Here is a 12,878-nt window from a genome sequence, read left to right as displayed (position 1 = left end):
CAGTTTTATCTGACTTTATTTTTTGACAGCAAGGTTGATTTGAAATGAAATTACTCATAAGTTTGCGGCTAAATTAGAAGCTCTATTTTCCACTGGGAGCAACAATAGTCTAAAATCAATACTTGTGTTTGTTGTGGAAAACATGCTCATTTGTTTCTCTGCAGAGAATGTGATGAAAAGATTGATGCCACTCATATCTGGGTGCGAAATATAAGGCTGTACCTAGCAGCTAGTTAGCTTAGCTTAGCACAAAGCTACTGCACCTGAACTATTCCTGCTCAAAATCCTCAATATATGGGTTTTGTATAGATTAGTTAAAGAAATGTTGCGTTTTTATGCTTTTTAAAACACTAATAGCTGAGTTTTGTAATCTGCGAAATGGGCCAGATTAGCCATCTTCAGTCTTTCTGCTAAATTCTGTTAAGCTAAGCTAACTGGGTGCTTGTTATTAGTGTTATATTTGACGAATGTATGTAAGAAACTGCTATGATTTTAGCATCTTGTCCAGAAACAACGTATATTTGATGAAACCTTGACAAATTCCTCAAAAACATCTAGGTTCCCGCAGTACATGGCAGCACTGATTGACAGGGCTACATTTAAAAAGGGGCAAAGCTGCTGTTTCGGGAACTCAGACTTTGAAACCCTCGTTTCCACAGCAGACCTCCACATTGCTGCCTGACTGTCACAGCTGCCAGAGACTGGTGTCCTCACCGAGCCACATGTCTCACACACGGTTCGTTCCCGTGTGCCGCTCTTATCATTTCTTCATTGAATTCATTGTTTTTTTTCTCAACCCAGAGTTTTTCCAAGTCTCTATTTAATAAGAAAGAGACAGAGAAATAAATAAACAAGAGGCGAGAAGTGAGAAGATATCATTCTGGCCTTTGTTGCCGTCTGAGATCACCTGTTCTGTGTTTTAACGAAACTAAACAAAGTCGAGGAAAGGCAGGAGCCCTCACTGGTGGGCTTTGTCTGGCCCAGCTGATGAATAAATGAATAGAAACATTTGTTGTTTATGACAGCGGTTCCAAGTCTGAGGAGTTTATCAGGCAGGCAGGAAACAAAGAGAAAAAGGCATTTATGCTACACGAAATTAAACTTTTTTTTTCCTGACTTCTTTAAGCTTCTTAATAAATTTAAAAAATAACTCTACGGATGACTTAAGCCTTGATTACACTCCCTTGTGGATGCACACTTGGGAAGATGCAGACACCACAGATGCATAGTTGTTATTATATCATTTTTTAGTGCACAGGAGTCTGTCTGGAGGATTACACTCCCTGCATGCACAATGGGATATGTATGTATTCTGTAAATGCACACTGTTACCAAGCATGTGCACCATCGCCCTTGTATTGTAGTTGCCACATGGACGCCATTATTGGGGCAGCAGAGGAATCCATGCAGACTCTTGTAGACTTGGGGAGATGATAAAATTTACATCCTGCAGACAGTAGTGGACCTTTGCATAATCAGTTTACGGAAAGTATAAGTGATAGTACTGATTAAGATAAGTGGATATTGCTTTGCTTGAAGGCCAGCACTGGTTTATGGGACATGCAAACGCAAAGTTTAACACTAATGCTGTTTTAAATGTGCCCCTTTGCATTACTAGAAGCTGCACCCTTCAGTAAACCCATACTAGCCATCCAAACTAGGTGAATTCATAACTAAGTAAAGCTAATCTCCTCTAATAATGCTAAATCAGGCTGTTTGAGTGAAACAACACCTTAAAAATGTATAGTTTTATTTAGATGCACTAAAAGCTAAATATCCAAACCACATCCTTCTCTGATGACGACTGCAGGCTCGTAATGTTTATTAGAGAAAATGGATGGAAACTAAAGGCTAAAATAGCTGCCGGTATTACAGAGAACACACAGCAATGTGCTGCTTTATTTCCTCTGAAGTCAGAACCTGGAGAAAAAATCAATATAAAGAATGAAGCCTTATTTACACACACCACCTGATAGACTGTGGCTCGCTGCAAGATGTCAACAAGCTATTAATGTTGCAGGAGAAGATTGCTTTTTTTTTTGGCTAAGTGGGCAATTAAATTATGGGGGTTCTATTTTTACCCATAAACCCACTGGTGAGTAGGACTACATTTGAGAAAGGCAGATGTTTTTTGTCCCTTGTTTTTTTTTTCTCAGATTTCACTGAGCGGGCCTCTGAGCCGGAGTGTAATCAGGCAGACATTTGCCATTCTTAACCTTAATCCGACGAGCACGCAGTCCTGTGCAGGATGCATAATTGCAGGGACATGTGCACACACACAAACACACCGCTGGGATTACCGCATATGGGTGGGGCTCACTTTGTGTCACATACAGATAAAACCAAAGGCTAAGACGGCAATTTAGCGCAATAAATAAAAGAAAAAATTCCGCTTCACTTTCCCTTTTGCTCCTGCTTAGTAAGTAAAAAGTTCTGCAATAACAAAACAACATTTAAATGTGAGTCAAAAAAGAAAAAAAAAGCCCCTAGTGTCTCCATATGCTGTAGTCAGTTAAGGATCCCCTGTCAGACTCAATCAAACTTTGAATGTGGAGCAGAACACATTTTCACCATCACCAATGGTCCCCCCTCCGCTACCCCCGACTGAACCGTTTGTTGAGAGAAACATAAAAGGTTTGCTCGGTGGACATGTTTTTGCCCTCAGGGGTACACAAACTCAATAGCTAGCTAGCTAGCTAGCCGTCTCTTCTTGAGTGCACCTGTGCTTTCCTAGTGGCAGACACTGAAAATTGAGGTCATGATCCTCATGAGTATGTGAGTCAAGATGCCTCTGTGTTGAAATATCTCTCTCTCTCCATCTCTTTCTCTCCTCCCATTCAGTTTATCTCCTTGAAATATCTGTATGGGAAATTTCTGCATACCTTATATCAACTCCTCTATATATGAATATTTCCAGCATCTTTTGCATAATTTACAACCATCTCACGCTGCATATCTGATTCTCTGTGTGCTTCTTATTTGCTTCTTATTTGTTTATAGATTTAAATCGGAATTTACATCTATATTCACTGCTGTTGGAAACTTTGGGGTCATTTAGAAATGTTCTTATTTTTGAAAGAAAAGCATTTTTTTCTCAGTGAAGATAACATTAAATTAATCAGAAATAAAGTCTAGACAATGTTAATGTGGTAAATGACTATTCTAGCTGGGATTTTTAATGGAATATCTCCATAGGGGTACAGAGGAACATTTCCAGCAACCATCACTCCTGTGTTCTAATGCTACATTGTGTTAGCTAATGGTGTTGAAAGACTAACTGATGATTAGAAAACCCTTGTGCAGATATGTGTGAGTTTTCATGGAAAGCATAAAATTGCCTTTGTGACCCCAAACTTTTGAATAGTAATGCATGTGCATTTCACTAATGAGGTGAACTTTTAAGGCTTAAAACAAACAAGAATCACTAGAAACCCAATTAGAGTGCATTAGCAAATAGCCTGGTTAATTACATACATGAGACGTGCCATCCTTGTTTCTGACAAATGCGCGAAACATTTAAAAAATGTATTACTATCTGTAGAATCCATATTTAATCAAAACAAGCATATTTAATCAATTTCCAATTAAATCATTTACAGCCTACATACAAGAAAATGTTGGTTTCTCTGAATTCAGTTTAATTTCCTGTGTTAAACTAAGCACTAGGCAAGAGTTTAATGTAAATACACCTGATTCAGAACAAATCACCTTAAAAACACTGTGCTGTGCAGCATTACACCCATTCAAATTGCAATCTGTAAATAAAGTTAAGGTTTGCAGTCCCACCTACAGAAAAAAAAGTTAATATTTAAGTCCAAACTCCTCTACAGTAGCAGCGAGGGAGCAGTCTGTCCAGACAAAACAACATACTTTTACTTTTTCCCACCTTTTGACATCATTTTGTATGAAGTGATCACAGACTGTTTTAGTTGGTAAATAAAATTTGTTTGCAGACATGTTGCAACTCTATTTCTGGATATGAGCTTCAAAGATTTCAATCCTCTGACTCCTGTTTTGAACTTCTTCTGTTCCTCGCCAGTGTACTCCAGGGGCATGTAAAAGGCCCTGAGCGCCTCTAGACACTCAGACTGAAAGAAATGTCGAGTTTTTGTGTTGTTTTGTGGCTTCCTGCATCGTGTGCTTGCTTTATTTGTTTTTGCTGCTATTTTGTCTTCCTCTGATGTCATTCTGTGTCTCTTTGTAGTCATTTTGGGCTATTTTGTAGCTGTTTTGGGTTCATTTGTAGTCGATTAGCATTTCTTTTTTGGAGTCATTTTGTGTTTATCTGGTTATTTTAGACCATTTTGTCTTTTTGTAGATTGTTTGAATCTCCTAGTAATCATTTTGTGCCTCTTTGTAGTTGTTTAGTGTCTCTTTGCTGTCCTTTTGTTCTATCATGTGGCTGTTTTGTGTTTCTTTGTAGTCGACTAGCATTTCTTTGTTGTCATTTTGTGTTCCTCAGGTTAATTTGTATCACTTTGTTTGTAGTCTGATGCATCTCTTCATAATCATTCTGTGTTTTATGTGGTTGTTTTGTGTTTCGTATTCATCTTGTGCTTTAACCTGGCTGTTTTGTGTTTCTCTGTCATCAGCTGCCATTTCTTTATTGACTTTTTGGAGTCATTTTGTGTTTATCTGGTTATTTTCTATCATTTGGTCTCTTTGTAGTCTGATTGCATCTCCTCATCATCATTTTGTATCTTAATGTGTTTGTTTTGTGTCTCTTTGTTGTCATTTTGGGCTTTTTGTGGCAGTTTTGTGTTTCTTTGTAGTCAATTTGCATTTCTTTTTTGAAATTTTCTCACTTTTTGAGTTATTTTGTGTTTCTCTTGTTGTTTTGTGTCAGGTTGTCTCTTTGCAGACTGTTTCTCCTCACAATCATTTTGTGTCTCTTTGTGGTTGCTTTGTGCTTTTCTGTTGCGTTTTGAGTTATTTTATGTTTCTCTGGTTGTTTTGAATCATTTTGTCTCTTTGTAGTCTGTTTACATCTCCTCCTAATTATTTTGTGCCTTGTTTAATGTCTCTTTGTGGTCGTTTTGCATCTCTTTATCATCATTTTTCACTTCATTTTTGGGTTTTTTTTGTAACTCTTTTAGATTGCTCTGCATCTCATAGTAGTTTCTTTTAGTCATCTGGTATTTTTGTAGTCATTTTCTTCCTACTTTGTAGTTATTTATATGCCTATTGACATTTTAAGGCTTTTACACTTATTTGTAGAGCTGCAGCTATTGATTATATTAGTAATCGAGTATTCTATTGATTATTCTGCCGATTAATCGAGTAATCGGATTCCGTTTAACTGGTGGTACTGCAGCTGAACAAATAAGAAAACGGATTTCCTTCATTATGAGACGGTGTCAGACCTACATGCACTTCAGTACAATATCATGTTTGATGTTTGAAATTTGATAGTTTGATTGTGCAGCTGTCAGTTATCAATAATCAGCCACATTGATCAGTAAAATAAATATATTTAACACTTTTCTACCAGCATTCCTGCTCACATCATTTCCAGTAACAACTTTTTACCTTCATAAATTTTTATGTTCCTCATTGTTCTCCATTAAAACAACCCATTCTTGATTGGTTCATTTTGTGCAGAAAACGAGTCAAATGATGGTTAAACGCTCCTGTTTGTGTGACGAGTTTGAGGCGGAAAGTCTGAGTTAACAAAGAAAGTTGATAACCACCTTAATACCTGTTAACTCTGACTGAGGTTTCAGTTTTTGTTGAGCTGACTCACACAAAGAAAGCCTGGATATGTTGAACTGTCTTTGTAGCTCAGACCTCTGATCTGCTAAATGACATAAACACTAGAAAAGCTGCGCCGCTTAAAATAAAAGCGTCCCGTCAAATTTAAAATCCTCCTCGGTCCGGGTCTGTATAGGATGAAATCTGGGTCAGGGTTAGTTAGTGACCTGGGGTCTAGTATGTAATGGATCAAACGAAGCCATGAATCAGAGAATTTTGCCTATAGGAATTTTAGTAATCAAACTACTCGTATAACTCAAGGAATCATTTCAGCCAAACTCATTTGATTGACTTTGCTGGAAGAAATCTAATCTCAGTCAGAAATCCTGACCTGTGGCCCCCCCCGGCCCCTGAGCTTGTGCTCTGAAGGCCTGTTCAGCAGTTCTACAGCTCACTACACTGTATCATGCCTGTTGAGGTTGTGGCGTTCAGTATGCCGATACATCCACAAACTGGTCACAGGCAGGTGAGAGACAGCTGAGGCCAGCAGGACGACAGCAGAGAACAGCTGATTCCTGCAGAACCAGCTTGGAGCTGACCCAGATGAGGACTCTCCACTGTAATCGGGGTCCCTGAGGTAATCTAGGCAGGACATTATCTGCTTCGCTGCTTCTCTGCAGCATCTGGACGGCTCCGCCACCTGCTTTGGAAGGCTTCATGCCACTCTGCTGCCTCGTTTTATTTCCGATTTGTTTGTTTATTTTTCTCTCGCGGACCCAGCAAACATCACACAGCCACTTAGACGTACCAGATATGTGCCTGAGAAACATGGATCAAGTTGTACACTTTGTTTGTACCTGTGTCTCCTCACTGAAACCAGTGTTCTGGTGCTCTTACACACTACGAGTGCCTTGAATTAATTGCTGCGAGAAAAACTCTACTGCTTATACAGCTGCAAACAAAAATTATCTCTCCAATTAGATGCTTCCAAGGCATGATGTTCCTGCATGTATTATCCCAGTGCCCTGGTCATTTCTAAATTGCCAGTAGTACTTGCGTTTGCATTTTAATGTTACATTAATTAAGTCTTATACGACGCCTTTGGCAAACTAGAAAGTTTTTGTGTCTTATTATGCAATCAGATTTTAACCTTTACAAATTGACCTGTAAGACCAGACCTTGCTCTGTGTTATTTTCATGTTTTATCTTTTTTTTTGTTTTTTTTTTTTTTGCCGCTTTAATTATTTTCAAGTGCAATTTGTTTCATGCACTTACTACTGCTGGCTCTGCTTCGTTTCTGTGTTTCAAGGAGGTAAAGACGACATTTCATCCTGGTGGGCATGAAAAACGTGCTTTTAGATCAGCTTGCCTTTTCACATGGCACACTACTCATCTTAATAGAGAACACAATCAGGTTAGCAGAAGTGTTGAGGAGGACACTGGATGCTCAGTAGAATTTAAATAAATGCCCACACAAATCAGAAAAGAAAGAAAAATCTCACTACAGAATCAGTTTTCGAAGGTCAGGAACTGCAAAATCTTTATTTTCCTCTGTTTCTCTCTTCTGCTTCGCCTTCACTAATATATGTGTGGATTTGTGTGTATGTGAATATTATATTCATGCTGTTTTATGGGGCAACATTGTTGTTTTCTGCCAAGACATTTCAGCCATATTTCCATAATTCTATATATACCCCACAGGGAAAGACAGGCGTGAGCAGAAAACTGGCGAATCATCTTTAGCTCGGTCATCTTCCTGCCTGAAGGCTAAACTTTAATGATGATGTTTGGCAGGCTGATGTGAAAAACATGTATTAATATGCCAAAAAGTTAAGTGTGATGAAACAAGATTGTGTAGCCACAATGAGAGTCGGCATTTTCTAAAATTACAGTTTAATTACTAGGGTTTGGGGGGAAAGTTGCTGCTGCAGAAAACTCCACGATGTGAATTTTGATTCAGTTCCCACTAGAAAAACAATGCATATTTGAATCTGCAGCAGCGATCCCAAATCTATATGTAATCTAAAAACTAATTTTCAGTGTTTTGATCCCATGTGATGCTGCTGCTGCTGCTGCTGCTGCTGCTGGGTGGAATTTAACTTTATAGTGTGATTAGAAAATTGTATTGAATATGTTTTCTGAACTTGACACAGATGTACCCTGGAAGCTTTGATGATAGCTGGATCAATAACTGCACACTGAGCTGACAATAAAAAACTATGTAAAACCCACTTTTCTCTAGTGAAAAATAAGTAAAGACACATGTAAAGTCTGGTTTAGTTCCTCCTAATCACACAGAATGAGCCTGAATTCCTGCTAAATATAGAAAAAAAGTAATTCCTCTGTGAATTAGTTTGCTCTCGATAAGGAAAGAGAAGTAACTGCTGCTTAACTGGGCATTTTTAAACTGCACTGATGCTGCTGTGACTGGCTTCTTTTACACAAACGTGCACACACCGCCTTGTTTTCTATATTTAAACAAAAGGTCGAAGAATAATAATTCCTCAAAAACCACTCTTTCCTGTTTATGTCTTCAGTACCATCTTTACAAGTATAAAGACAGAAACTCACACACAAAAAACAAATGTTAATGAAATATATGGTAACTAATACAAAAGATTCTAAAACTACCATCAGGTCTCTGCATGTCTCGTTTCAGTGATGCACTATAACTCGAATGGTTCCCATAATAGACACTGGAAAGTCACTCAGCCTGACCCTATTATTCACATCTGGGTTTAATTGCTGAGAATATGAAGCGTGAGATCTCCTCACTTATCAAATTAACAGCTCAGAAAAGGACGATACTTAACGCTCAGCTGAACGAGTCAGGCCAAAGGTAAGCTGTTTATCTGGGAAAGAGGGCAGCAAGAAGAAGAGGAGGAGGAGGCCTCATTGAGGGAAATAAACCACAATGTAAATACCGTTAGATACTCCAGGTCTTATAGACATGGGTTTGGTTGTCCAGCTGCTAAAATGCAGATGAAAGAAGCTGTGAGGAAGTGTTGATACACTCTTGTAGGCTGCTTTTGTTGCTATGTGGTTACAAAAATGAAGATTTAGAAGCTTTTTTGCTCAGATTTTGCCTTTTAGAAAGCACCAAAGCTGCCTTTTCTTCTTGATTTAGGGATTTAGTCACTATTCATGGGTGAAAACAGCTAGCTACTGTACATTATTTTACTCGAAAATGATTCATTTATAGTTAATATTGTTCCTGAAAGAACATGAAGATAATGCAGTAATGAGTACTAGTAGTCCTTGTGAAGGCATCACTTACTAGTTAAGAAAGCTAAGTATGACTCTAAGTAGATGTAACATGTAAACAATGCAGTAATTTACATTTTTTTTGTAATACTACTATACTTTCATGTACCAGTTTAAACATTTTCAGTGGTAAAATGCAGAAAAACAGCATCCAACCCCTTTAATATGACCAAAATTGCCAGAAATCAGTGGATTCCAATAAAAAAAAAACAATACTAAATATGAGTATAAACTTTCAACTGACTCTGCAACAAGCATGAATTCAACTGATCATAAAAAGGTGTTTACTCATAAACTTTCATCTGCTTTATGAAACCAAAAAAACAGCCCATAAACCCAGTAAATGTCCACTGCTGCTTCTTGTGCATCTTAAAACTTGCAGCCACGCCGACGCACCCGTCCCGTAGTTAAGCACGCACTTAGTGCATACAGCTGCATGATGTTTTATTCATGCTAGCAGAGGTAATATCCACACCTGAACTCTCATACTCCCCCCCCGTAAGTCTCCTGTGTGAGCTCTGGCATGGCCCAGATAACAGCAAAACCTGCCTGGAGGGGAGACACAACACTGCAGGACGTAATAGAAGCTATCATAATGCTTAGCAGGAGGGATGTCCAGGAGCTCATACTGTGGCGGCGTTGCAGAAACACCTCTCAAGCAGACGTGTCGATGTGTTGCGATGCGGCGATTTGAGGTTTGAGAGGCAACAAATGGACTGATTTGAGAAGAAAAAGAGGAAGGATTAAAACGCACAAAGGGGACGCCACTGAAGGTGTTGCTTTTGTGGCATCGTGAAAAGAAAAAAGAAAAAACTTACACAGCTAGAAAGGTGTGTAAAAGCCCTGGTTTGATTGAATTAGGCAAATGTTTGTGGGGAGACAAAGACGAGGAAAACGTGTTGCCTTGAAGAAGCTGCCTGAGAATATAATCACTGAAAATGCTTCGGTTTCAGGCTGAAACTAAAAGGCCCTGAAATTAAACCCATTCTTTCAACTAGTGACTTAGTGTCAGATTTAAATGTGTTTAAATATTCATGGCTGAAGCAGTTTTGCAGCAGAGTTGCAGGGAAAAATCTAATCAAATCAGAGCAGAAATGACAAACTTGTACCATAAATTGTCAGGTTGGGTTCTTGCACCGCTTTTTGTCGCAGATCCACAATTTCACACCTCTTTTGTGGCTTAAACCTGCTTGCCGACAACTCTGTCTGTGAAGAAGCTGCCACATGACGGCACCACCGACCCTCCTGCTGAACTCCACACACTGTTTCCAAATTGTCTCACAAATTGGAAACCATTAAAACCTCCGCGTGGCTCTTTATCTACATCTGCTTTATGGCCTGCATAGATTGAACGCGAGGCGGAGGGGAATCGATACGTGATAACAGCTACTCAATACGTGGTAAAATGTCTCATCTTAATTGCTCTAATCAGTTTGCCTTATTAGAAATGAGAAGTTTACCCATTGAGTTGTGCTGCTTTCACTATCGCAGATCTACTGTTGGCAGCCTGTTTAATGACACCGGGACTTAACGGTCTATCCACAGACTTAATGGTCCGCTCTCATATGTTTTATAGGCCGACAATATTGCACTGACAAAATCTGTGTTCTATTAAACTGCATACACGTGGATCGAGATGAAGCAAAGGGATGAACTCTTGCTCTTTTTTTGGAATGGAAAGCTGAAGGAGGAGGTTTGTAGATTCTTCTAAACACCAATACTTCTTGCCTGCAGACTCATCTCTTCAAGGACTTGCAGAAAGTCCACACACACATACATACAGCAAATGATTCCACTAACTGGTAGCAATCTGTGGCCCTTTTCCCCTAACACTACATGATGTCTATTTAGTCCTGTTTGCATTTCCTGCAGCACACCAGTAATCTGAAGTTAAACCTGCCTCTTGAAGGATTAAATCACTCTAAGTCCTCTTTTAGTCCTGTCAGTGGCTCTATGCATTTCCTGCAATATCAGATTTGACAAATCCAAGAGTATTTAAATGCATCACGGGCCTATGAAAGCCGATTGGAGTTTTGTCCAGCAGTAAGGAGGGCACTTAAGGTGTGTATGACACACTGCAATGGAAACTGTAATTATTTTCTCCTTTAACTTGTTAGCCAGAAAAAAAAAACCCTGCCTGCTGCAGCAGAGATAATTGTTATTCCTGCTCCTCCACATATGGATGGAGTTTCAATAGTTTATCAGTGGGAGATCATCACAGTGGGTACAGTGCATCCTTCCCAGGGAGCTGCATGGAGCTACTTACATTTATTCCTTCAGCGTGGATGCCTTGGAGATTGTTGAACTCAAAAAACAAAGGAAACATTGTGATCAAAACGATCTGATTTCCAATCCTTGTTGTTGAATTGTTGACCAGGACACTTGATTGCTTTCCCTTTTTTTCCCACATATATATACATACAGATCGATAACAGCAGGTAACCTTCAGGTAACATTGATAAAATAAGCCTTTCTTTCTCTAATGAGCAAATGTAGCCAGCCTTATAAAATAACACGTCAGCCACAGGTGCATATTTCTGTTACCTCATTCTTTATTGCAAACACAGAAACTTATCCACTCGTGTATTCATATACCTGCAAGAGGGAAAATGTCTGTTCATCCTCGTTGATATAGAAAACAAAAACGCATTTTGAACTCCCCCAAGAATCAAAACTCCCCTCGTCCACCCAGCATCATCTAGTCAAAAAAAATAACATCCAAAAATACTTGACACTGCCACCAGCAAAAGTATAATGAAATCGGAAAAAGAGAGAAACGCAAAAACAACAAACCTGTGAGCTCGGCTGCAAGAAAAGTAGCACGTTAAAACGTCAGCGGGCTTTAAAAATGAATCCCTTCTGCTTTGTGTGTTTTTTTTCTTTCAATAAAGAAAAGAAGAGCAAAGTAAAAGCAAGGAGGGGTTTGATCGGTGAGATTCACCGAGACATCAAAATCACAAAACTCGAAGGCAAACAAACAACACTGCAAAATGCAAACCAAAGCATAGCAACAGCAAAAGTCGACAGAAACAAAAAAAATTAAAAATGCTTTCCAAAACCACCCAGCGAATGTTCGCAAAAATCTCAACGACTGACAAAAGCTGCTTGGTTTCGACCCTCGAAACAAAACTGCAAGCAAGTAACGGCTTTCTCAAGACCGATAACGCACCCGTTCACCCTCTTGGCACTCTCCATCAGAATAACTGCATGCTAAAAACTTGAAGCCTGGATGTGGAAAAACGCTCAAAACCACCATGTCAAACGCTCAAATTTCAAACCACCAGCAAAAGGAGGAAAAACAAAAAAAGGGGGGCAATTAAAAAGACAAAAAATGCTTACAAAAAAGCCATTGGAAATGTACTCACCGAGCGGGAGTAAAATGTTGCAATAAAAATGTGATATGGCTCAAAATACAGTATGGCGGTGCGAGCCGAAATGCTGTGCCTTTTCTCTAGATCTCTGCCTCCAGTTCTGTCATGTGACTGATTCAGCCCCGACTTCCAGCAATGAGAGACCAGTGCTGAACAGCTGATGCTGAATGCTCTCCTAACGGCTTGTCTCTCTCCAAAAGTAAAAAGAGGTAGTCCTTATCATCCCACAGTTATGACTGAGCTGGTAGTGTGTATTTTTGGGGGGCTTTTTTCCTCCTTCCTTCCTTTTTTTTTCTCCCCTCCCCTGTTTTAAAGATGCAGAGCTCACGCCGCCACGGCAGGATTCAGGCATGCTTTGATTTCATTCACCGGCTTCTACATATACGGCATCCTTCCTCCTGTTCTCCTATGAGGGATGGAGGCTCGTGTGCTTTTTGTTACATCGCGGAAAACAGCACAACCGCATTAAAAGAACGCGGATCTCTGTCCGTGGTGCTGAAATGCAGCCCATATAGCCTCACATGCAGTCGTGGCTGTCCGTGGTGCTGAAAT

At 39.4% G+C, this 12,878-nt stretch overlaps 1 protein-coding gene across 4 annotated transcripts in view; it reads right to left on the bottom strand.

The window, feature by feature from the left end:
* LOC111569235 (RNA-binding Raly-like protein) overlaps positions 1-12,646 on the bottom strand; it is a 111,325-nt gene extending 98,679 nt beyond the window's left edge. Inside the window, exons 1-2 of one of the 4 annotated variants that reach the window (XM_035948628.2) lie at positions 11,749-12,643; positions 11,551-11,653 (exon numbers count right to left, since the gene is read on the bottom strand). The gene's annotated coding sequence lies outside the window, so the exon portion shown is untranslated. Of the gene's footprint in view, positions 1-11,550 lie in introns of all 4 variants that reach the window. The other 3 variants (XM_055007170.1, XM_023271302.3, XM_023271293.3) reach the window with 3 other exon arrangements.
* Positions 12,647-12,878: the final 232 nt, after the last annotated feature.

This window comes from Amphiprion ocellaris, chromosome 22 (genome assembly GCF_022539595.1).
Source record: "Amphiprion ocellaris isolate individual 3 ecotype Okinawa chromosome 22, ASM2253959v1, whole genome shotgun sequence".
NCBI lineage: Eukaryota > Metazoa > Chordata > Actinopteri > Pomacentridae > Amphiprion > Amphiprion ocellaris.
This window is presented reverse-complemented; position numbering and strand designations above follow the sequence as displayed.